Below are 22613 nucleotides of genomic sequence, written 5' to 3'. Positions count from 1 at the left end.
AGCCCTGTTCTTGATATTGTCTAGAGCTAAGTTTTCAAGTTGCAATAGATGGTGCTGCTTCCCTATGAATAACACCCTAACAAATCCACAGCATGGAAATACACATTAGGGATCCCGAACAGCAACAGCTGTAGACTAGGAAATAAATATAGACCAATGCCTACATCTGGAGCAAAGAGGAACGCATTGATGTCACCTGACAATGTGTAACCATGGCTGCAGGACCTGTGATTACTTCTGCTATTATTATCACAATTTAAAAGGAAAGTAAAATAAACATGTTGATTTTACTTTGCTTTCCTTTTCAACAAAGATCTTAGACACAGGAATTAAACTAGACTTTTGTACATAAGAAAGCATAATGTGATCATCTAAAAGTACATTGGATAGTGGCCTATGAAGGTGGTGAAACCAAATACAAGACGAGTTTGTTTCCCAATTTTGTTTTTCATTTATCTATTAAGAAGTACTTAGCTTACTGGCTACATAGTTACTATCTAGGCTGTCATAGAATGAAAATATCCTGTCTGCATTCATTTATAATACCCCCAAAATAATTTAAAAATAATACAGAAAACTGGATATTTTCCTTCCTTCTATGCTTATTCCTAATTAAAGAGACAAAAAACAACAACAACAAAAAACAAAACCCTGATGCCTGAATGGAGCACGCAATCTAGCAGAGGGTTTTGTTTGTTTTCAGCATGCTTTTTTTCTCATCAGTTATACTCTTTACTAGTGTAAGTGGTGTACTTAATTTGAAAGCATTCACCTCAGAATCACAAACTTTTTTTTTTTTTTTTTTTTTTTTTTTTTCCCAACAGTAAGAGGTGTGGATAAGGTTTGTAGGTGATAAAGTGAAGATTCTGTCATTAACCTATAGATTACGTATATCTCTTTACAGTAGATTTTGCCTACTGTAGAGCAAGATTTTTTCATTACAAATTCAATTTTAATTGCTAGCAGGATTTTTATCCACAATAAATGATTAATGAGGAGAATTAAATGATGTGTGTGGTTTCTGTTGTTAAATAAACTCACTTCTAAACAGTAAGTGGTATTCCCACTGTTGACTGCATCTCCCCTCACACTGTTAATGCTTCACTTGCTATATTGATTGAATAAAATAAAATAAATAAAGGCTTCTATTTTGTTTTTAATTGAGCAAAATCTTTATTTTTAATTGAGTAGAGTCTCTTGGTTGGAGACAGGAACTCTGTCTCTGATAACAGATAAATATTCACAGATGTTCCTCCCTGATCTCTGTCTAGCTACATCTGTTTACTATGGATCTATGTAAGAGAAATTTAAGAGTAGTAAGTTGGTTTGTGTAAATATTTAAAAATTGACGTCAGTTTACAGGGAGTTTTTAACAGGTCACTATACAGGGTAATAAGAAAACAAGCAAATGCACTTGTCTATTTAGTCAGGACAGGAAATATTTATTCAAAACCAATAAATAATGGAGTAACAGTTTTCTATGAACATTTTAATGTATAAACTCTCAGATTGTATATATAATCTTCCTACTTGTATTCACAAGTCCTCAGCTTCAACTCAAATGTGCACCTGAACTCTTCTCCCTATCTTTAAAGAATTCATGATGTATATACGTTTCCAAGATCTGTTTCTCAGATAAGTGTCTCCCACTCTGCAACTTCTTCTAATTGCAGTCCCTCTCAATCTTGTTGACAATCTATGTCAAGAGTTTTTAGTAAGCTGATCCTCTTTTGCTCTCTTTTTGGCTAACAAAGCTACATTATTAGCTACTCTACTCCTGTGCTCTGGCTTCTTCAAAATAAACTTCAAGTTTGCAGGAAGGTTTAAATCTGTGGAGCACCCTAAGATCTCCAAGTAGGAAGTGAGGCTCCAGAGGGTGTTTTGAAAATAGTCTTCAGCCCTTCCTACAAGTGGTTCAATTTTTATCAGACCAATCCAGGCCTGTGAGCTGTCATGAAAGAGTAGTTGGAAGAAGCATAGTAGAACAGCACATGCTCTTTTACAGAGAAAGAGGGGAAAAAACATCCATGTCTGCAGATGATCTGTGCTGAGCTAACTTGTATCTAAACTGGCGAGTCTTTGTATCAGCTCTATAGTGGACTGATGTAAGTAGATCCAGAGGAGTCTAAGATTGTTTTTATTTTCAGTCTTTGAATCAAAAGCAGTGAAAGGGGGCTTCTTTAGCTTAAATCTTAGAAGCTTGTGATTTGGAACTGAAATGTAATGAAATATACTTGAATTTTTCAAAATAGTAAAGCAGAAACTATACACTCTGATTAGGCAATATTTTTTCTTATGTCCCAGAAAGTATAGATTTTGATTGGCTAGGAATTGTACTTAATCTCCTATAAAATCCCAGTTGCGGATTTCCAGAGTCTTAAAACATGTTTTGTGTAACTAGGGCTGAAACTATAAATGAAAATACATATTGACTTGTGTGTTGAATACAGTAGGTTCTTTAATAACAGTGTTTTGGTGTGTGGATGTTTTTCCTTTCTAAAAGGGCATAAATGACTAAATAAAAAGATTTATAATCACAATAATTCTCCGCTTAAAATGCATCGCATATAAAACATTTTAAAGTATTAACTGCATTCTGTTGTAAACATTTTCCCACGTCACTTTCAGCATGTATCTATCTACAAAGTGTAAAAAAAGTGATATGCCATATGTAAAATTTTTCATGTCTTGAAAAAAAAAAAAAAAAAAAAAAAAAGTATATGGCCATTTTGAGTGCAGTTTTATTTTCCTTTCTCTGTCTTTCTGTGTTTTCTGTAATTAAATATAACTTCTGCCTGGCCTTTTTTTTTTGCCCCTCTCATTGTTGGATTTCAAGATAGCATTTACTGTGTTGAAGTAATTAATATATGTGTGAAAAATAAAGGCTTTTAAAGAATGGAAGAAAGGATATTTGTTGTTAAAATATAAATTTCTCCTGCCTTTTGTTCCATGACAATAGTTCATACTTGCAGTCTAGCAACCTAGCAAGCAATGCATCCTCAATTCAAACATTAACAGAATATTCTTTCTTACATAAACTATGGCATGTTGAGACAGATAAATAATTTATCTATTGAATATTTTTCATACGTAACTGGCATGTATGTCTTCAAAATGACTTCAGTAAATTATGTGTGATTGAGAAAAGGTATAGGTCTTGTTTGAGGACATTTGAACAATACAATCTTTGTCTTCCTGGGCTGGCAAAATCAATGCCACTTACATGAAGCATCAACAGGTGTGTGTATGTGTGGTCATATAGGAAAAGGCTGGTCTGACTTACAGTGTCCAGGAAAATGTTTAAGAGTGAGAAACATGCCTTGTTACTAAGCTTCCAAGACCCATCCTTTTCTAACGTCTAAAGCATAAAAAATAGATGAAAATGACTTGCTCTGAAAAGAAAAAATTAGTAAAATTAGGAGCCAGTGAAAAAATAAAAAGTGCACATTTTATTCACTATTTTCCTTAATTTCCTATATGTTTTCTATTTCAGGATGCTATGCAATGGTTTTGATCCTAAGCGATATTATGATACTACATTCTTCTTTCACTGTGCTATATGCTCTTGTATCTGCTTTCTCAGAAGGTGGGGAGGAGAGAATACCACGCATCAAATAGCCAGAAGCAGAGAAAATATTCCATATTTCACATTAAGTTTCCCAGAGCAAAACTATTGTCCTTCCAAAAATGCACCTTCTAAACATTCAACTCAATAAATTATATCTTAGATTACATTTGAGGGGGAAAGAAGGGCTGTGAAAACAATATCCAGTACAGACACTTCATGAAATTCTTAGCGATAAGAGGAGAAAATAATGCAAATAAAACCAAACTCTTAAGCAAGAACTGACTTAAACTGTCTTACAAAATTGGAAAAAGTATACAAATTATAGAGAAAAAATAAGAAATTTCAAGAAACAGGAGGAAATCTTTAGTGACCAAAAAACAAAGCATCAGATGTCAAAGCATCACTTTTATTAATACATATTTTGTGAATTCTAGAAATGTCACTAAAAACAAACAGAAAACTAATACACTCCTTAATTTTTGTATTTCTTAAATTATATCAGCTGCATTTTACAAACTTGTTTATGTTGCATGCATACAGTACAGAATAGTATTTAAAATGGCTTATGTTACAGTTTTTTTTTGTTGTTTTTTTTTTTTTATGAGATGAAGAAAGTCTACGAAAAATAGTTGCCAATAGAAGTCTGTCAAACTGGTCTTACAGAATGGGAAAAAAACAAACAAACAAACACGTATGTTCTTCTTTTTGTTTTGTTTTGTTTTGTTTTGTTTTTTAGCATGGAATGGAGCACAGAAGGGAAGTACTCAAATAAATCAGATTATGGAGATATCAGGGTAACTTTGGTATTTTTAAGTGATAAAAATATGTTTTTAATTAGGCAGAGTAAATCACTAATTACATTCATTTTATTTCTACGAATCAAATTTCAAGCCAAAATCTGGAAGCAGGAAAAATGCCACGCACACATCACAAATATACAGTTTTTCCACATCAAGTAATGGACACTTCACAAATAAAGCCAACAGCACAATGAATTTGTCAAATCTTTACAAATAATAAGTGGATTTAGGGGTGGAGATTCTAAAAGAGCTCAGCATGTGTTTTTTTCTCTTAGGACACCAGGAAGAACACTTATTTATTTTTGGCTCTTCAAGGTGAATAGCAGTCCAGATATTTCATGTCTTTTATCCTGCATGAATTTAGACTGTGTCACAGAATTGTTCTTTCTGGTCTTGAAAGTCTATCAGACAGAACTTAAAGCTAAAATATCTGTATAATTTGCATACGAGGGGCCAACAACTTCTGTCCCCAAAGAACCCAATTTCTGTCAAAAGCTTGAATTATCTTGAGTCACACTGCACGAGATCTATCAGTGGAGTAGAACAGAAAGATTCAATCAGTTTCATTCTGAATGGCTGCCAATTCTTCACAGTTTTCAGTACATGAATTCAGCTCTTTTCTACCGCTTCTCCCATTCTTCCCTATTGCTATTGCTATCACAGTCAAAACAAACAATGAAATTTCCAGAATGTATCTATTTATCTATTCTGAGTGAAAATTACTGAATTTTTTCTTACTGAACAAAAATTATGTTACAGCCTGGATTGTCAAAATAATAATAAGAAAAGGAGACTTAGAAATCATCAAAGATGATGAAAAGGTGGAAGATGGCGGGAGGGAAAGAAGGTAGGAAGAGAGAAGTCACAGCAGAAACTGTCTCTCAAAATAGTAAATATTATGAATTTAATTTTAACTGCTTTACACTGATGTTTTGCTCATACATACTCATACATACTCATTCATTAGTACAAAAATTAAGTCTTCAAACAGAGAAAAAATGAATAACTTCACATACCAGTTGAAAAGGAAAAGAACCTTCATGAACTTCAGAGTCATACTGTTCACTGTCGTTATCAAACACGTCAGGAAAATGTGATAAAGAAAAACTGAGATAATGAAGTGAAAAATGGTGATACCAGACTAGGTCAACAACTACAAAGCCTGTGAATATTCTGAGTTAAATTCTGGAGTCTTTATATATACTGAGGTGTACTTCAGGCTGCGACTGACTAATCAGTTGATTTTTTCAAGAATATTCAGTGCACAACTAAGAAAATTGAGCTTTTTCAGCAGAACTAAACCTAGAAATGCACTTCCTCTGTTCTACTCCAGCAGTCTGCATCCCATGCTAAGTCACTGACAACAGCAGTGAATAAGCTCTGTGCTAAGAGTAAAGTTCCTTTTTCTCTTCCTGTCAGTTTCAGTCTTAACATAAGACTTTCTTCAGCCAAAACTAACCCTAGATTTTGATATGCAGCACACTGCTTATAGGCGGTATGCCTGAGTCATAGAGCTAGGAAAGTATGAGCTATTTAAAAGCTCTATATGTGCATTTCTAGTAGGTTTTATGTTTAAATCTATTACTTTGATTTTATTTGATTTCTTTTTCCCCATTTAGGTGATTGTCTCAGTGTACTCTTATGTGACACAACATTGCCACTTCTACTTTCCAACTCTTTCTACGAAACATTTTAAAAATTTCTACTTCAACATAATTTCCTTTACTTCATTTCAGCTTCATTTACCTTTAAGGCTGTGGGTCACCAGGTATAGTCAGGAGTTAAAAATAATAGGAGTTCTCTTTAATAAGCCATGATGTTGCCAATAAGAGTTGGAGAAAAACCGTGACAAAGTCTGGTGAACCTAAAACTTCACTTGCCCTAATAAAGACATCCACTTTTCCAATTAGAGCCTGGGCCTGAATTTTGGCCAAAGAGGAATATATTGAAGATTGCATAGTAAATAAAGGGATTAGATCTTGATGTAGTTATGACCATAATGCTTGCAACAAGAAACTTTAGAGGAGCACATCTATTTCTTTCTGTGGTAAAACTCCTACTGTAAAATTAAATTCATTTTCCACTTTAAATCTTATGCATATTTTATATCAGAGAAGAATAGCTACTGTCACCTACCAGCTAACCCAGTTTGTGCAGTGCATTCTCTGAAAATAATTTTACATTTAGATCAATAGGGTATTGTGCATTGGTTTGAGTGACAATGCTTCTTCTTTACAAAACACATAGGCTGCTCTCAGTGTCTGCTTTGTGCATCATTGTGCATGAGGTCCTAAGATACCATGTTTTACAAGCAGATGTTCTTTAGATAGCTAAAGAGTGTTTTTTATAGACTATGCAGCTGAAATAAAGATGGCAGTTACAAGATCTGATTGAGTCTAACAAGGGTACTGTTACAAATGTGAACCCCTCAGGAATTTTGTCAGTTTTGAACACAAAAGATTGTCTGACTTTAGGAAAACTACATTTTGCTTGCATGCTGCAGAATAAAAACACCTTTTATGCATGGTCTGTGCATGAGAGCTGAGGGACTGTTGGTGGCACTTCTCCCTACCTTCATTTTCAGTTCTGTTCTGAGGTGATGGGCGGTCTCAGAATAGAACTGGATAACAAAGGTAGTGCAGAAATAATGAGCATATAGAATAACCAAACCTTTGTCAATGAGAGCCAGTGGTACAGTCTGGTGATTAAACACCACCACAGAACATATAAAAAAATATGATTTTGGAATATGTGGGTTGTTGAGAGTAAGATATTTCACAGGAATAGGCTAATTTCCCAAATACTTTCAATAGACAATAATAATAATAGTAAGACAAAAATGTTAGCATTTTCTCTTTGTTTCAGTACTGTTAATGCTAAACAACATTGGTGTAGTTCTATTTTCTGTATGGTGCAAATATCTTTTTCCACATAAACTATCATCATTCCTCTTATTCAGACAAACATCGCTCACTAAGCATTTATTCAAATACACATCATACTCCTGCATTTTATTACATCAGTATTGACACAAAGATGTTCTGCTTTGTGGAAAAGTAGGTTTGTAGATGAATATACACAAGCACATGTACGAACACACATACACACACACACACACACGATTTTGTGGAAAATTCAGAATTTTTTTGTTGTTTTCAGTTGATCTAGAATGAAAACACATTAACAATCTGAGCTTCCTCTAGAATAGAAATACATTCTGTGTATTTTTTCAATTCCTTATGTTAAAAGACCACAGTAAGAAATGAGGAAGTCTGTTTATGAAAACTTATGTCTGAAATTTACAGCAATTTGGGAATGAACACAGAAGTCTGGTGGATATTCTGACCTTTTTTTTTTAGTTGTATTTTATTTCAAATAACACCCTCTGTATCTTCATAGTTGAATAACAAAATGTAAATAGTTTAATATTTACCCTGATGCCAGTGAATGAAAAATACTGTATTAAGAGATAAAGCCTCTCACTGGCTCTTAAATGAAGGTAAATTAAATAGGTAAACTTGCTTCTTTTCCTATTTTCACAGAAACACCAAGGTTAGAAAAGACCAACAAGATCATCCAGTCCAACCATCCACCTATCACCAATAGTTGTCACTAAACCATATCCCTCAACACAAAATCCAAACCATTCCTTGAGCACCTTTTTTACTTGGAAAATAAAATTTAATATTTTATATAATTTATTTTGAAAGGCACCTATTAATTTGCTTGAATGTAGAGAACAGGTACACTAAAGTTGAAGTTGTTTGCCAGAACACTGTTGATCTTCAATTCATATACTGCATAACAAAATTTCTTTTACCTGAATACAAATCAGAGAAAATGACAAGCTGTTTCACATGCATCTTTTTTTATAAAGATTTTTAAAGATCTTTAAAAGACAACCAGGAAAAAATGCAAACATGCTAACTACTGATACAAATATGTTTCTTTTAGTATGGAGAAATTACTACAGAGGAGATGGCATCAGTGCCTCGCCATCACTTTTCTAACATTTAGAAGTTACACATAGATAGAGAAGAAATTTGTAATGTTCTCATCTGTCAAAACAAACTAAGCTTCTGCAGTGAATAGATATTGAGCAAAACCCAGATTCACCGGTCCTAACTTTCTGATGGTTAGCCTCCAGTCAGTGAGGATCATTGTAGTTGTTAACTTCAGTGTTTTGAAATATCCTCAAATTCATCATCTGAGTTAGAATTCAGTCTTAGATTTACTTAACATTGCAAAGAAACCTTATTTTGAAATTCAAACATACCTTCAGGAAACCTTAAAGGAATAGAAAATTAAATAACTCATTGCAGAAATAAGAGCCTGTTAGAAGTATTTAAAATTAAAGAGTAAAGGGTATTTCATTTACTCAGGCAACCTATTAAAATCTTCAATTGAGGAGAAATGATTATAATAAAACAATAAATAAAAAACAAATAATCTTTAAAGAGTCTGAGTATCTCTTCTAGAAGACCTACACTTGGTTTCAAAAAAGTCGCAGTGGGCAGGGACCTGATTTAAAGTTCTACAGTCCACTCTAAAAATATATCTGCATTTATGGACCAAGTGACCTGCCAAGGCTGGAAAGTCTTTGTGCTCAACTCTGCTCTTCAGCACTGTTAAAGTGATGGTAATCTATATAAATCAGATCATCATGACATTATTCAGAAGATTGATACTGCTGGCTAGCTGTCTACCAAGGAGGCCAAGACTAATTTTTTTTTTTTTTTTAAATATATATCCTTTGTATCCTCCAATTACCATCCTTGCTTTTTCTGCCCACAAATCTCCATTATTGTTCAGAAAAGACAATATGAATGGGCCCAGAGGATCTCCAACCAGCTTATTATAGCTGCTAAAAATTCCTGGCAGACTAGGTGAGTTTACAAGGCTGATATGCAGAGAAATAGTGTGCCATTTGCCACAGTAGATGTGAAGCATGTTATCACATGAGTAGCTGGAGATTACAGAGCAACACGACAGCTTCTTGCACATACCTTTTGCCACATCACCTTCCAGTTTAGCAATTATCAGCAAAGTGCCTGTGACAAAATCTTCTGTTTTCCCAGAGCTGCTGTAAGCATCAAATGTCTGCCTAAAGATCTGTGTATACATTGCAAGATGGTCTATAGTGGTAGCTCACTTCTATAAGCTTAGCATTCAGTTTTTACACCATATAACCCAATATTCACAAGACTTCAATATTTTAACCAAAGTCTGTTTATTTTCCTTTTGTTTCCTGTTTTTTTTTTTTTTTTTTTTTTTTTTTTTATAGTCTCACAATAGTAAGTTTTGAGAAATCCATTGAACACGAGTTATATGGTGCTTACCAGAGTATGAGGACCATAATTCCTCTAAGATTCAAATTTCAGGAGCCGTCTGATTATTACCAAATATTATTGCTGACATTTAGAGACTAAAGTGGAATTTCTCAAGCACTGTTAACACCAGAAATGACCAGAAATGCTTAGTCAATTACCAAGATTTACAATATTTTTTCAGTTTAAAATCAAATACGTCTTTTATATTCTCCAAATTTGTAGTTGTTCTTTACCTTTTTTAAGTCTATTAATCGTGATTCTTGATCAACTAGAAAAAAAACCACAAATATAAAGATGGGATATTGAACTCTGATTCCACTGAAGGCAAGACAGATCTATGACTTTTACCTGATTTTCCATGTCAGATCAGCCAGGAATGTCTGATGTAGAATGGAAGACTGGCTCCATCTGGCTCTTTCCAGGACAATACGAGATCGGTACCATTTTGAAAAAACCTTAGTCTTAGACCTTGAGATTTGAGACTCAGTAGTAGAAGATTATCTTCAAGAACTTTTGAATAATGGAATTAGTTTACAGCCATCAGCTACTGCTAGTGATGGGCTTGAAGTACTCATAGAAGCTGCAGTATATTTCACTGACTGTTCAACAGACAGACCAAAACCAAATCATGGGTACAGGATCAAAACTGATGAATAAACAGTAAAAAAAAATTCATTACCTTCCAGCACCTTTGAAGCAATGAACCTTGTCAATCCTTTCTGGTAGAATTTACACAAGTATGTATTTTGCCTATGTGGAGCATGTTCATCTCAGTCTAGCTGACAAGATGTAAATATTGCACAGTTATAAATTCACTTTCTATATGTTTCCTTACTTTATCTCCTCTTTCTTCAAATCTATTTTTTTTTTATTATCAGTGGACTAGTATGTTCTTATTTTAGGTCTGTGAACATGGCAGATCTTGGAAGGAAAATAATAGCTTTAATTTTTTTCAACTGCTGTACTCCTAGATTTTCTAGGGGAAATCTATAATTTCTCAGTGATTTTTTTGGAAAAACAAAACAAAACAAACAAAACAAACAAAACAAAACAAACAAAGAAAGGGCTTTCAGCATTAAAATTCACTTCCACAGAAGAAATAGCTGATTTGAACAGTATACACAATATGTATGACAATTTTCTTCTTCAAAAAGCCTATCTGGTAGTGCAGCTTGATTTTATGTACTTAGTCCAGAGAAAGAGTTATTCTTGTACATCAGTCTCAAGAAACCTTCTGAGGTGGTAATTATGAGACAGACCACAGTAGGTATCATTTTCAGCACACCAAAAATCTTTATCTAGCTGTATGATGAATGTGACACTACACTGTAAGAGGCTGTACTTGCTGCTGTTTTCCTAAGAGAAACAGCTCTTGTTTTTTTTTTGTCTTTCCAGAATCTTTAATTGTATCAGATCTAAAATATGTATTCTCATCTGAAGTATCACAATGCTTTCATTGCTTTATGAAGTATCTGTGACAACTCAATAAAATAGCGTGCAGTACTTGCTAGAAAGTTCCTTATATTTGATATAATTGGATTATATTTTGCTATCTAAATTTCAGGCATTTTACCTAACCATCTATATAGTTGTTATGCTATGTTATATATTCTTCTTATACAAATACATTATACATTAACAATATACATTAACATTATACATAATGTATAATGTGTCTTTATTCTGATGCATGTAATGCCATCTCAGGGAGAATCACAGGATATTGGACTCAGAGTTTTTCCACCTTTCATTTGTATTCCTTTGCTGATTGGTATGCAACAACTGCATTTGAAAAGTTGTTCTTTCCTCCACTGATATCGCAGAAGTGTTACACAACTGAAACAAGATGACACTGTGATGCATTCATTAAATCACTTACAAATTAGTTTTATGGCATTATACATACTTAAGTTCATCATTACAATAGCTTGTTAGTAGTTTTTTTTGTTTGTTTGTTTTAAATAAAGGATTGTCAGGGTGGTGCAGCACTGGTATTTCTTCAAGTTGTTTTACAGGGATCTTTTTCTCTTTGAACGAGTGTTCTGCTCACAGATTTTCAGCTATTTACTTTTACTCAGATGATTTTATATGCTATGTGAGGTCAAGTCTCAATGTAACTATCTGCCAACACATCTAACAATTTGCACAGGTCTCTAACATCAGGAAAAGAATAAATGAAATGCAGGTTTGCCCTTCATGTTTACTTTCATTTGTTATTGCTGCACTCTGTTCAGTAATTAAAAGATAATGTTGCAGTGCTATCAAAGAATTTGAGAGATAAGCAGCAGAAATGCAAAATATACAGTCTGATCAAAAAGACATACTACATTAGATTATTTGAGAATAGAAAATACTCTGCTTTATATTTCAGAATGATTCCCTGAATCATCCAGAGACTCTCTGACTAGTAAGCCACAAACATATTTAGAAGCTAATAAGTTTGTTATAATAATATTTAAAAGTAGAATAACGAAACAAGATGAAAACAGTTATATGAGAAAGGCTACCCAGACTGAGATCTGCAAAGGTAAATTCTCTCTAACGAATTAGAATTTTTTCTAAGTGTAAAAGTGAAAATGTGATCCTGGTGACAGTTTATTTAGCCCTTCAAAGATACATTAACAAGGTCTCTAAAAAAGGAAGTAAACAAATTAAGCTGATTAAGCTGTTATTGTTTGAGAGAGCTATACAGTCATGTATATGAATGTAGTAAGGAGAAAGAAAAGGAGGAAAAAAGTAGTCAATTTTCATCAGTACAGAGGATTAAAAGCAAGGTGTCTCAGGTTTTCATACAAGCTATTTTTTTGTTCACAATGTATCAGTGAATTAGAAGAGGGTTAAGCAACAAGAAATCAAGTGCACATAAAGAAAAGAAGTTAAAAAAAAAAAAAGAAAAAGTACACTACTGACTTCATCAGAACCAAAAACTTTCTGAATGGAGAACGAAGTTTGGTACTAAAGAATTTAACAAAATGATACTTTCCAATGAAAAGAAATATTTATATACCAAGAGAGATTTTATATCCTGTATATGACTTACCAGCCAGATGTTGAGGTCTTGCTACTCACTGATTTCTTTGTAGTTATGACTAGAAAAAGGCAGTAGATGTATGCATAAATGCTGGGAAATGAAATACAAGCAGAATCTCCTGCATAGGCAATGCCACACACTCACCTGGAATAGTCTCCATGGAAATAGCTAATCCCACCTCAAAATGGTGACACAAAATTAGAGAAAATCCAACAGTATTTCCTTGTCTTGTGCCTCTGAAAAAAGGCTAAAAGTTAAGCTATGAAACTTCAGAAATACAGGGAAACTTCAGTTTCAGGGAAAGATCTATAAAATAATGAGTATTTTTAAAGAAGACTGTATAATCATAAGATTGATCATAATGATCATATAATCATTAAGATTGAAAATGACCATGAAAATTATCATACCATGTTTCTCCACTAAACCATATCCCTCAGTGCTACAGCTCCACTTTTCTTGAACACCTCCAGGGATGGTGACTCCACAGTCTCTCTGGGCAACCTGTTCCAATGCCTCATCAGTCTTTCCAATAAAATTTTCTTAATATCTAACCTCAGCCTCCCCATTGCAACAAGAAGCTATTACCTCTTATCCTGTGCTAGCTACGTGGTAAAAGAGGCTGACCTCCACTTCACCACAACCTTCTTTCAGGTAGTTGTAGAGAGAAACAAAGTCTCCTTAAGACTCCTCCAGACTAAACAAACTCAGTTCCCAGTCCCCTTACCACGGTTATTACCCTTCTCTGGATATGCTCTGCTCCAGGGCCTCATTGTTTTTCCTGTAGTGTGGGGTCCAAAACCAAATATAATACTTGAGATGCAGCCTCGCTCGTACCAAGTACAAGGGAACAATCACTTCCCTACTCCTGCTGGCTGCACTATTTCTGATGCAAGCCAGGATACTGGTGGCCTTCTTGGTACCTAGGTACGTTGCTGGCTTTTCTGATCTCTGTTGGATATCCTACAACTAGAAGCCAGCAGAAAAAGTGAAAGCCCTCAATTTCTCTATATAGTGCTTGATTTTGATACCCATTATAACACTGAAGTGGAATTGTGAGGTCATAGCCTGAATCAATGGTTGACCACCAGGTGAGAAGGTGTAGCTAACTTATGGAGCTCAGGTGAAAGTAATGCACCAGAGTGACCAGAACCCTCACTTAAAGGTTAGCAGCTGAGGGAACAGTATCTCTCTAAATGGAGATTGCATTCCTCTTGAGCTGTTGTTGGCAATCAAAGGATGTGAGCTAATTTTCTTTCTTTGTTACGGCTGTTGCTCCATAGTACTTGTATTCCATTAGAAGGCTATATCATCATCTTCTTTTGCCATGCAAACATTTTTCATGAGTTTAAGAAATTAAGATTCAGAGAATGATCTTTTTAAAGGAAGCTAATATTTTCCCTTATATATTTATAGAGCAGAAAAATATTTTTTGAAGATCTTCACAGAGTATATCTGTGCCAAATATATATATACTTTCTAAGGGCAGACTAGCCCTCTGAAAACAGTGTAGGTATTTCTCACCTATATGTAAAAGCATGCATACTTTAGGAGATCTACTGCGCGAGGTAATTAAAATGCAGGTGTAAATAAGCTGACTTTGATATCTATTGATGCTAACAGAAGCATAAGTGCTATAATTGTAATCAAATCCTTTAAGAAAATCTTTCACTTTTTGGACTTATAGAGTGGAAAATATCTAACCAGCTTCTTTGAACTTTTTGGCTTCTTCCTGTGCAAGATATATTACTGTTGGCTACCTAGTAAACAAGACTGTGGATTGAATGGCTTGCTGATAAAGTCCTGTATGGGACAGACTGTTTGCATGTGGACAGTTGCCTTCTGGGGAATCATTTCTAATTTCATTGCATGAGCACTGAATAAATCATGTGTCATTTTCATTGGTGTGTGCACTGAAGCACACAACAGGTTCAGAAAGCTTCATTAGCTTCTAAGCCTTGTTGACTAAGCACCTGACACATATTCTCCAAAGCCTGTAGGAATCATAAAAAAGCAGACATTGCCATTGATCCTATTTGCTTATATTGTTTACTAAAGTGAGAAGCTAATTTTACTATACTGAAAAGAGAACTTAATGTATTCTACAAAAAAATAAAAATATCAAAGGATAAATTTCAAAGGAAAATTGATTAACTATTTATAATGCAAATCCTTAGTTTAGATTCAAATTCTCTAATTTCTCCACTTTTTCCCATGCTGACTATGGGTCAACATAAATACAGGCATTGTTAAAATAAGCATGACCTCCTCGCATATAAGTGCTAGCTGCACATTACTGCTATCACTCATCTATAGGTAATATTAGTGCCTCTCCTGTGTTCATAGAATGGCCTGGGTTGAAAAGGACCACAAAGATCTACTTTCAGCCCCCCTGCTATGTGCAGGATTCCCAACTACTAGACCAGGTTGCCCAGAGTCACATCCAGCCTGGCCTCCAGGGATGGGGCAACCACAACCTCCTTGGGCAACATGTTCCAGTGTATCACCACTCTCTGAATGAAAAACTTTCTCCTAATATCCAACCTAAACCTCTCCTGTCTCAGTTTAAAACCATTCCCACTTGTCCCATCACTATTAACCCATGTAAACAGCTGTTAACACTCCTGTTTAAATGCTCCCATCAAGTATTGGAAGGCCACAGTGGGGTCTCCCCAGAGCCTTCTCTTCTCTAATCTAAACAATCACAGTTCCCTCACCCTTTCTTCATAGGAGAGGTGCTCCAGCCCTCTGATCCTCTTAGTGGTCTTCCTCTGGACTCATTCCATGAGCTCTGCATCTTTCTTGCGCTGGGGGCCCCAGGCCTGGATGCAGTACTCCAGGTGGGGCCTCACAAGAGCTGAATAGAGGGGGACAATCATCTCCTGCTCCCTGCACCTCCCCCCCCCACTTCCCCCCCTTTTAACGGAGCCCAGAACACACTTGGTCTTCTAGGCTGCAAGCACACACTGGTAGTTCTTCCCACAGAAGAAGGAAAGTCAGATGTAAAGGTAGATCAGGTCTTTACTAACTTAATTTTCAGTTTAATCAGACTGTAATCCTTTCCCATGATTGCAAAGATATGAGAAAAAACTTTATAGGAATCAGAAGTGAAGGAAGCTTTAAATGTTTTTGAGCATTCCTGTGCATTTGGAGACTCAAGATGACCACTTGCCACTGCCCTGTGTCCAGGTGGAGTACCAGAAATACAGATCAAGTTTCCAGTGTGACCACCCCTGACAATGTTTGAAAAAGAAAATAATGCGAACTAATAATACTTTTACATTCCCTTAGTTAAAATTAGGTTGCATGCTATTATTTGACTTCTAAATTTCTATTTGAAAGTTTAGATACTTGAAAACTTTTGAACTCGCTGCTATTTATAAGTTTTATACTGTCATTCTGTGATTAGTTCTATGCCTGTATAAAGACTTGTTGTCTTGTAGCTCTGCTTTGATTCTGTCAAAATGCGTCTTTCCTAAAGGCACTCAATACAATAACTGGAGATCTTTCTTTGCTAGCCTGTGACCTAGTTAATTATCCTTTTATGAAACTGTATTTCTTCTCATATTGACGTGTCTTATTCTTTTTATTTTTTTTAATGAATCCTTATGAATATCAAAGATATCTTGGAAAGTTGGCACTGGCATTGCTGTCTTCCAGCCTGCTCTGTGTGCAGTGATATTTTGTGCTATATAGATTGGGAAAGAACACAGAAGCAAATAACTCTTTATTGTGATCAACTTCTCTTCTTCATGCTGGGAATCTCACCCTTAGTAATAAAAATCTTTACAGTGGTAAGCCTGTGTATCTTAAAAAGTTCTCTTCTTCAGCAGAATGAGAAAATACATTAAGCTCCCATGCTCCTTTACATTTAACATTTTAAATTTCTTCAGAGTTGATTAATCTCAGGAACCAGCCTTAGACATCTCTTTTTTGGGGAGGTTATTACAGTTCCACTGATTGACATACAGAATCCTTCATCTCAGCTATGAACTAGCTGTGTGATATGATAATTCCTGAAGATTTACTCTCATGAATGCTAACAAGCTACTTGGAAACTCAGTAAATCTCCTCTGTCTTTTCCCTCTTAATGACTTATTTGCACTAAATCAGTCCACAACCACCATGCTTTGCTAGCTGTAATGTACATATTTTTGTCTTCATATTATTGTTTCTTTTGCTTTCTCACTGATGTTAAACATGCAATATTTAAGTAGCCTTAGATAGCAAGCAACCATACCATAGTTAAAATTGTGTAGGCAAACTGACCATAAGAGTAGAATCCCCACAGATACAGAATTCCCACAAGTTCATAAAATTAGATTACTGAATACTGTAAACAAATACAGCTGAGAGAAAAGTCAAAATACCAGCAGGCAAACAACAAAGACGCTCCCTAAAAAGCGAGGCTAAGTTTCAATGATTCTATTGTTAATTAAAATACCTGTTTTGTTGCTATTGCTGTGGCCTCAACATTTTAATAAAAACTAGAAGTATGACTCTAACTGGAAATTTCACTTTGTTTATTTTCAGAACTTTCGCTCTTCAAATAAAGAGGTAATTTCAACACATGCAGCAATATTGTGCAGTGATTTGGGATATCACATCGCATTGTAGTTGATGGTGAACAGTATTCAGTCTCTCATTCTCATTTTGGAAGATCACTAAATCACTCTGTTAGAGTGCATTATAGCAGGTGCTATACTCTTTCCTGCCACATCTGTTCTATCTAGATTAAAGACATTTATTCAATTTTTTCTCAAGCCCTTTACAGAACAATTTTATCTCATACTGTATCTCTATATTACTTAGACCTGTAATGATATCAACATTGTTCAAAAAAATTATTTTTGCAATGGCCTTCATGAAAATCCTTTCTGCATGATTTTTTTTTCCCTATTATTGAAAGATGGTACTAAGCTAGAGGAGCCATGTGCTTTTGAGACAGAGGAAAAGCTCAAAACATGATAAGAGGGGAGCAAAGAGTCCTGGTTTCAAACATCTTGAAGAGCTAGATTTGTGTCTCTTTTGAAGACTCTGACTCTGCAAGGAAATGGTGTGCTGTAGGACCTGATCAGACAGTCATTCAAGGTTAAAGGCTCCACTCATTCTTCTACATGGCCTTCCATCCTGTGTGATTACTGGAATATTGTGACTGCTGTTCAAAGCAGCGTGCACTGTGGGAGTGCTCTAAAACTTCTCTCCAGTACAGCTGCTTAGCTGTCCCAGGATGCAATTCAAAAATGAAATTTGTTAACCTCACTGTTCTTACCACTATTTTATACATCACTAAAGTTGTCCCTGGTGACAGGAGTTTGTATTGAGGTACTGCAAACTGAATAATATGTAGAATTTGCAAATCTCCTTTTGAGAGGATTGGTCTGTGAAAGGTGTTTCATGAACTGAATCCAAACTCTCATGACTAGAAGTGTTTTGTTTTGTTCTGTGTTATTTTGTTTGGAAAGGTATGTTCTCTTAGTAGAATTAGGTAGGGGGATACAAGAGGGAAGGAGAAAGAAAAAGCTGAGGAGACCTAAAATGTATGATAGTATATGCCATAATCTCTCCCTCTTTCCTGCAGCTGTATTAAATTCCTTGCAAGCATAACTTCAAAATACCATGTGATATTTTCCAACCTTCATTCTACCCAGCTTCAGATCACTTCAATTCTGTTTGCCTGAGATACTTTAAATGAGAAACAGAGAACAACAAAACAGACTTTGCTCTTTTTTAAAGAGAGAGAGAAAAAAAAAAAAAAAGAAAAAAAAAAGAAAAAAGAAAAAAAAAGCTTATGTTTTAAAGCTTTTTTAAAAGCTTTGGTTATTTAGGACTCTCCATGATTTTTTACTCTCTCATTTTAGATCTGTTCTGTTAAATGATGAATCGGTCTTGATGTGTTTTGTGGAAGTTCAGTCTCAAACACTGAACATCAAATATTCTAAGCTGTGGCTTAGGTATAGCAAGCAGAAGTGTAGGTGAAAATCGTGCATTAGTTTCCAAAAGAAGGACTTATTCTTTACTCAAACAAAGATGTACTTGCATGTCAGGGTTAAAGATAAAGACATGAGCAAAACACTGAACGAAACTAACTTTTTTCCTTCTTTTTTTTTTCTCTTTTTTGAGTAACAGTGGAGACACATTGGTTCCTATGATGGAACGTGCTCAAAGAACCTGCCTTTCTCTGCTAGGGATGTAGAAATGTAGATAAATTATTCTCCCCCACTCTAAATTCTTATATTAGAGGTTATAACTAACAGGCAGATTATCAATAAACTTCTTCTAATTCTAAAGATAAGAAATAAACTCATAAATAAAGGAAGTTTATAAACATTGATTTTACTGAGGAGATTTTCCTTACATTCACAAGTCATGGAGTGAATGAATCGCAGAAATAACAGATGTTGGGAAATGCAGCATTAATTGTCCCTAAAAAATCAAGTCTATGATAGATAAAAATAACTATTTTGAATCTTGTATTATTTGAAACTCTGCTTGTTAAAGAGTATGCATCTATAAAAGTAAGAAGACTGTGTTCTGTGAATTTAGATTTGGATACATACTTTTTATCCATAACTTTAACCTTCTGCTAAGTAGCTCAAAAACATGCTGGAAATTGTCTGACATAGCTCCAATATTACTGGTAAACTTTAATTTCAAAAAGTGCTGTAAACACAAAATCAAGAACAACTTTTTGGCAGCCAATTCTCCTTTGAGATGAACATGACCTGCTAAAAGACAGGACAAGGACTTTGCGACAAACTGTGCAAAGTAATTTCTTGTAAAAATTTTCTATATAATTTTCCCCATCAGGAAGTCCTCTTTGTTAGATTCAGAAATAATTCTACTGTCCATCTCTCTCCTGTACAATGAAATGCTGGAGCTATACCAAAGTGGTAGTTGTTTAAAATTAAAGATTAAATAATTACACTGATTTATGCACAAAAAGAATGCTGAGGATAATGCATTCAGCATACAGCAGCCAATGACACACATCATGGCGTATAGTATGCTGTCACATTCTAGCTCTGTATACAAGTGTTAACCCCGCTATTTATTTTCAATTTATAATTCATTAATATTAGCTTTATCGTGATGACAAATCTTATAATGAAGACAGTTGATTAATGTATTCTTCTTTTTTTTTTTTTTTAATGAAGGACAGTTAAAGGCAAGAATGGAAGAATGATCCTCAGTGGAACGATGAATATGTCTTTTATTTTTCATTGGTAAATGCATTAATTCATGGTGAAATAGTCTACAGGCAAAGACATGCAGAAGGAAAGACGACAACTAATTACATACAAAAAATTGCTAGGAAATGCTAAAGAGAAACTAAGAACATTGCTTTTGTTTTTAAATAGTTTTGTACATATGATTAATTGTTTTTCAGTATGATTAATTGCTTAACATGCATTCATTGGCTTTTTGTCAATTTTAAATCATTTTACACATCTCAAAGGTTCTACAGACATTGATATTTAATCTTTTGGTTTACTGAAGCACAGAACAAATCATTAACTTGATTTTTTTGTTGTTGCTGGTTTTTTTTTTTTTTTTTTTTTTTTTTCCTCCTCATTTCATCCAGCTAACAAAAGACAGCAGAAACATGGAATAGTGTGTTTTTAAATAAGTTCCTCTAGTATCATGCCTTGCTATTACCTATTCCAAATGCAGAAAATATATTTTTTCATAGAAAAAAAGAATAAGATAGTTATTGAACTAAAAGATGTTTTAGTTGAAGAAATAGTCACTGAAGGATATATCATTTGGTGATGCTGAGAATCATGCCATAGAGAACCATGGAAGAGGATCTTGGATAATGTTTTGCATTATTATTGGAACTTGCACAACCTCTCTGTGCAGCCTGTCTGTTCTCCTATCTGACAGGCCTCGTAGTTCTAACTATGTATTGGAATCTCTTTTGCTTAAAGTTACGTCTATTGTTTCCTCACTGTGAAGAGCCTGCTTCTGTCTTCTAAATGATCTCCACATAGACAGGGAGCTATTAGACCCATTAAACCTCAGGGACAATTTCACTCTCTTGATTCTTTCTTGTATATTCTTTAGCATATGTTAGAGTCTTGATGAATATAGTCTGATCTATCAGTAGGTTTTCCAGAAATGAGTAAAAATTATAGTATTTCTTCCCTATAATTTTTAATGGATTAAAAAAAAAAAAAAAAAAAAAAAAAAGCCTAAATTCAAATAAGGGGATGGAAAGAAAATTTAAAGAAATTCAACAAACTCTTCTGTGACATAGAAATAAACTTCTTCTAAACAAGAGAGATTTCTATCTATTAGGGGAACTTGACTAAACTTACATCAGTATAATCTCATATTTTAAATAAAACATTGCATTTTGCAAATTTTTGTAAAAGTTGTGAAAACTGCCTTGAGATATGATAGACTTACATGATCTTTCCCAAAAGGTGCTCCTCCTCTGTTTCTATAGGAAAGATGAAAGGAAAATTTTCAAGTCGGGAAAATTTTTAAAGAGCAGAGAAACCAGTAGCAGCAAAAGACATTCAAAGACAAAAAATTTGATACTAACTAATCATGAGTTGTATCATGTTTTTACTTTAAAGCAGAATTCCATCAAATATGTTAAAGATAACTGCATAAACATAATAATTTTCAGCACAGTACAGCTCAGTATAAGTACTTTACAGTTCTGAATTCACACTTAACAGCGCTGTCAACACTGGGTAAGTCTTGTCACTCACAGGGAGAGATGAAAATGTTTGACAAATATTTAACCAGTAGTAGAGAGTGAAAGGTCAACATATGTATTAATCTATTAAAGCAATACATATACATGCAGTGCAGGGATGGATTTCTGCTTCATTCACAGTGGCTGAACTGCTCCACATCTGCCCACAAAGGCTTAACCATGAATAAGCATATAAGACATAAAGCAAGATTTTAAAGTAGAAACTTATTATATTGTATTCTAATTAAAGAGAAAAGTGCTCAGGGCACAAAATGCAATTAAATAAAATGAGTACAAGGTGAATGAAAGCAAATTTAGAGAAAGACTTTAAAGTCTTTTGCAGCTTAGATCAATAATGTATGTTAACTTCATGATTACCTGGAAATTATTCTTGTGGTAAAATATGAGTTTGGTTTAAATAAAAAGTGAGACCAAGGAATAAAATAGGAAATTAAATAAAGTATTACTGTGCTGATTTTAGGACCATATTGTGTTCTGGCCATTATCCAAACATGGAATTTCATCATACATCAAGGTGCTTGTCAATATTGTCTCATTAAACAGATCTGGATTCAAGGGGATGTTTCTCATTATTACAGAGGAGATTTTACATTCCTGTAAGGAATACATAGTATTCTCATTTTGCAATATATTCAAATCATTTCTCAGGCTGCACAAAGGGAACTTCTGTAAATGCATTTAGAAAACCTATTCAGCCACTACCTGTTTTGCTTTGTCCCCTGTATTCTCCCTGCTCTGAAGAAGGTCACATGTTCTTTTTCTCCTAAAGTGGCCTGTGTTTTGGCTTATCTCAGCCCCAAAAGATGAGAGAGAAAGCTGAGAGTTCTTTTTGTAGGGCAGCTTCAAAGTATAGAAAAGGAAATGGAGAAAGACAGACCAAAACTAATCTGTTATATATGCCATGTATACAAAACTTATTTTCACACTGGTTTCTTAATTTGTCCTCAGTGAATTCCTTCAAGTCCCAGTACTCTTAGATCCTCTTAGAATCCTTCCAAACATTTACTTTTTTTTTTTTTTCTTTTTTCCTTTTCTTACTATCTCTGTGGAGTTCTTCTGTTTTCACTGCATCTTTTCAACTACATTTTCTGTGCAAGTGCATGCCCTCTTATCTGCATTACTAATAGTGCTGCTTCCATCACTGTTGCACAGT

General features: G+C 34.4%; 1 protein-coding gene across 1 annotated transcript in view; it reads right to left on the bottom strand.

The window, feature by feature from the left end:
• The window catches only part of NALF1 (NALCN channel auxiliary factor 1), a 455149-nt gene that overhangs the window by 12882 nt on the left and 419654 nt on the right, over positions 1-22613 (bottom strand). The window lies entirely within an intron of this gene.

The sequence above is a fragment of the Phasianus colchicus genome, chromosome 1 (genome assembly GCF_987193195.1).
Source record: "Phasianus colchicus chromosome 1, bPhaCol1.hap1.1, whole genome shotgun sequence".
Classification (NCBI taxonomy): domain Eukaryota; kingdom Metazoa; phylum Chordata; class Aves; order Galliformes; family Phasianidae; genus Phasianus; species Phasianus colchicus.
Note: the sequence above shows the minus strand (reverse complement) of the source record. Positions and strands in the feature narration are given on the sequence as shown.